This window comes from Fistularia commersonii, chromosome 2, assembly GCF_037954325.1.
Source record: "Fistularia commersonii isolate RoL2024-O1a breed Wild chromosome 2, RoL_Fcom_v1.0, whole genome shotgun sequence".
In the NCBI taxonomy this organism is placed as follows: Eukaryota; Metazoa; Chordata; class Actinopteri; order Syngnathiformes; family Fistulariidae; genus Fistularia; species Fistularia commersonii.
In genome coordinates this window covers 25,481,190-25,485,860 of record NC_141285.1, presented here as the reverse complement: position 1 = coordinate 25,485,860, position 4,671 = coordinate 25,481,190, and the positions used below count along the sequence as shown (strand labels likewise).

General features: G+C 43.6%; 1 long non-coding RNA gene across 1 annotated transcript; it reads right to left on the bottom strand.

Moving 5' to 3' along the window:
- Positions 1 to 508: 508 nt before the first annotated feature.
- LOC147236849 (uncharacterized) lies at positions 509 to 3,531 on the bottom strand. The gene is made up of 2 exons (XR_015108873.1): positions 3,166 to 3,531; positions 509 to 3,053 (listed from the first exon to the last, which is right to left on the bottom strand). It is a non-coding gene; the product is annotated as an uncharacterized LOC147236849 (long non-coding RNA).
- Positions 3,532 to 4,671: the final 1,140 nt, after the last annotated feature.

Sequence of the window (4,671 nt, the reverse complement as noted above, 5' to 3'; positions counted from 1 at the left end):
ACACACACACTGACAACAACACGTAAGATGATAAATCCTGTGAAAACAAATTCAGCTTTGATTTCTGTTCAGAGTTCACACACTCAAACTCTGATTGTGTTAAACACACATTAGGATCATGGAAATCTGTTAGTTGTTATTGAACACAGAAGCAGCAAAAAGGTTTTAAAACACCAAGAATACACACAAACACACACACACACAGTGATATGAGGTCTTGGGATGGTTCAAACCTGGTTCCTTCACAGCAGTGAGATAAAAAACAAGGTAAAACAATTAAAAAATCTCAATTTTGCCAAACAAGTTTGAGGAGAAGCATTCCTTTTTTCTCCAAACACCTGAACTGTTTCACTTTCTGTATCACTGGAAGGAATTCTGTCTTTGATTCTTCAAGTCAGGTTTCTCGGTCTCTCCTGTCACATAAAACAACCTTTTCTGTACCAGGGATCAGTATCATGCATGAAAATGTTTCGGTGAGAAGCGCGGGGGTTCAAATGATGAGAACTTGTCACTTCACAGTATTTAATCTGAATACAACAATTTCTCTTTATATTAGGAAATTAAAATATTAAACGCGGCAGTCAGGCGAAGAAACAGTCGTGTTTCAAAATAAGATCCAGAAGGTCGAATGAAAAAAGGAATTTGTACCAAGATTTTCTTTGCAGACAAGGGGCAAATAACCACCGACATAGAAGAAGAGTATCACACACACACACACACACACACACACACACACACACACACACACACACACACACAAACACAAACACGCACTCACACTTCTTGTCAAAATGTTCTTATCATAGCATCTGGACTTCACTGTCTTCCCTTGCAGATGTTTCTCCTCTCAGCCCAGAAGCTTCTTCATTTCCGATCCACCTACTGATCCTCGTCCCAACATGAGCAGGGCTGCTGTGCATGAGGTGGATTCCTGCACAGCTGACCCGTAGCCTGTGATATCTCCCGGTCACGCCGATGTTCTGCGGCCCCTGCCTCTCGGTCCGGTACGGCAAACGCCTCTGGCCGTGTTGAAATAGGTCCACGGCGGCCAGAACGTAACTGGGCGCAGTGTTTCGGAGGCCACCATCTCCCTTCCCCCCTAGCTGACCCTTTCCAGGCTCTCTGGAGCACTCCATCTGTCTCTCAAAGGGCCCCAAACTTTACAAACAAGCCTTTAGTTCAGGGGTGTCAAACTCATTTCTCATGGCGGGCCACGTACGGCCTAGGAAGATGTCAAGTGGGCCGGACCATTAAAATAATAGCATACTCAGCAATAAATAACCAAAATATCATCTCTTTCCTCTGTTTTGGTGTAAAGAAGTACAAGGACATGAGCAAAATCTTGGAATTCAATGAACAACCCTTTTACAAAATATTTCATGAAATACCTCATATTTCTTTAGACAAGAGTCCAATTTACTTTTATCGTTCACATGTTTGCAACCCATCCCACTGATCATACAAAGGCACAAAACTTTAACAAGTAATTGGTAATGAAAAATAAAGTAATACACTTTAAGATGAAATGAGACGTATGAAGAAAGGGATTTTTAAACCATTTACACATGTGCATATAAGATCTAAATTGAATCCCTGTCTACACCTTACAAACTAAAGAAAGTGCTATTAAATGTGTGAGGATGAAAGTATTCACCTGTCCTGTAAATGTGTAAACTTCATCCATGAAACATGCAAATACATACAATACATACTGAAAACGCATGGAGTTGCATGAACAGTAGAATTCCAACATACTCTTTTGTAGTGAAGCAGCTGACTAACATTAAATTGCACATTTTCACAAGCAATTAGCTAGCCGGCTTTTACCGCTGCTTCACTGATTTCTCAGCGATGGGTAAAACTGGACGTCTGTTTCCTCAGACCCGCCAGCAGTTCGTTGATCTTATCTCTTCTCAGTTTTCCTTGCAAGCTGTCATATTTTTCCCTGTGATGAGTCTCGTAGTGGCGCCGAATATTATATTCCTTAAATACCGAAACTTGTCGCAAACACACCGAGCACAAAGGTTTCCCGGGCGTCTCCGTAAATAAACAGGACGTAGTTAATTTTTCTAATAGTGCGTGCAGGGCAACATAGTGCGTGCGCACACACACACACACACACACACACACACACACACACACACACACACACACACACACACACACACACACACACACACACACACACACACACACACACACACACACACACACACACAGAGTTAGAGAGTGGTTTTCCTTCCTTCAGGGTTACTTGAGGATCTTCTCAACCCTTTTTCATCTCAATCTTTCCTCAGAAACATCTTCTGACCCGTTCGTAGATATTTGGCAGTCCCATAGTTGTTAAAACAACCAAAATAAAAATGCAAAGCAAAGCCACCAGCCAATATGGAGGTGGAAGGAACAAAGGATTCTGTAAAGGGTGGCTCCATTTCTGACTGACTGGGTTCTTCAGCCGGCAGGAGAACTTCTCAACCTTCTGGATGATGTCAGTGTTGTAGACGGTGATGTCTTTCCTCTCAATCTCCCACTCATCATCTCCCAGTCTCCACAGGTAGCTGACAGGTCCCACATTCTCAGTGTTTCCGTCGCAGCTCAAGGTGCATTTCTCGGATTCAGGACCACAGGATGGTGGATCGATGCTCACCGTGGGCTTCGGTACCTCCTCGATCATCTGGACCCTGTATTGATCCTGAAGAACCCGGCGGTTGAACTCCAGTGTGAAGATCCCAGCGTCTTCTTTAGTGGCATTCCTGATTTCCAGCTCCGCGGTTCTGATGTTCAAGGTTGTCCGGCCCTGAAAGCTCCGATAATAAACCACATCCAGTTTGTCTTTCACCCACTCGCACACTGTGTTCCTGTCCATCAACCATCCAATGTCCCAGATCTCCTCTAAGATGGACGGATTCAGCCGCAGCTCCGCTCCTTCCTTGAAGTACAGCGACTTGACGATGAAGGAGAAACACTGAGGCGCTGCCAAAAGGAGCGAGAAGAACCAGAAGGATGTTTCTTTCTGCATGTTGGCTTCAGGAACATCGAGGGCCTGCTAAATTCTGTGAGATCCAGAAGACTTCAGTGTTTAAGTTCTTGGGTTGGATGTCGGATGGTGGCGTTACCTGAGAGGAGCAATCAAAGTCTGTTCCGTCAACTGCGGTCCCTGCTCACCTGTCAGAGAAGTAATATCCCTCTCATCCAATCAGCAGCGTTGTCAGGCAGATCAGCCAGTCTGTCGTCCAATCACAACTCAAAAACCTGCAATATTTTAATAAAAACCCGCCCAAATCTTAAAGGAAACAGAGAAAACAGGTTTGAAGGGAACGAAGTGCAGGGCGAGGTTTTCATAAACAATGCATTCCATCAAAAGGGCCGGAAATAAAACAAATAAAGAATTAAATTACTTCAATTAAAAAGCAAACACGTACAACTACACGTAAGATGAGAAATCCTGTGAAAACAAGCTCAGCCTTGATTTCTGTTCAGAGTTCACACACTCAAACTCTGATTGTGTTAAACACACATTAGGATCATGGAAATCTGTTAGTTGTTATTAAACACAGAAGCAGCAAAAAGATTTAAAAACACCAAGAATATAATACACATACACACACACACACACAAACACACACACACACACACACACACACACACACAGTGCTATGAGGTCAGCTGACACTTGTGATGATCAAAAGTTGTCTGCTTAGTCATGAGATAAAAATCGAGGTTAAACAATTTCAAAAATCTCAATGTTGCCAAACAAGTTTGATGCATTTCTGTCCCCAAACACCTGAACTGTTTCACTTTCTGTATCACTGGAGGTAATCCTGCCTTTGCTTCTTCAAGCCAGGTTTCTCGGCCTCTCCTGGTACAGAAAACAACCTTTTCTGTACCAGGGATCAGTTTCATGCATGAAAACCGGACGTGTTCAACAATTTCCAGTCATTGGTAAACAAACTCTTTTTTTATGATAACACTTGTGTTCAAAAACCTACAAACCTACAACGCTCTATCACCCAAAAAACATTCACAAGCCAGTAGGGAATTACAAAACTTTGAACATTCCTCTCAACAGTATGGCAGGGATGCTTCTTCTTCTTCTTTCGGCTTTTCCCGTCAGGTGTCGCCACAGCGAGTCAACTTTCTCCATCTAACCCTATTCTCTGTAGCCTCCTCTCTCACACCAACTACCTTCATATCTTCTCTCACTACATCCATTAACCTTCTCTTTGGTCTTCCTCGAGACCTCTTGCCCGGCAGCTCCAATTCCAGCATCCGTCTACCAATATATTCTCTATCCCTCCTCTGTACATGACCCAACCATCTCAGTCTGGCTTCTCTGACCTTCTCTCCAAAACATCTAACATGTGCTGTTTCTCTGAGACTCATTCCTGATCCTCCCCATCCTGGTCACTCCCAAAGAGAACCTCAACATCTTCATCTCTGGGACCTCCAGCTCTGCCTGCTGTCTTTTGGTCATTGTAACAGTTTCTAGTCCAAACATCATCGCTGGTCTCACCACTGTCTTGTACACCTTTCCTTTTATTCTGGCTGAAAGTCTTCTATCACATAGTACCCCTGACACTTTTCTCCACCCATTCCAACCTGCTTGGACCCGTCTCTTCACCTCTTTTCCGCACTCTCTGTTGCTCTGGATTGTCGACCCCAAGTACCTGA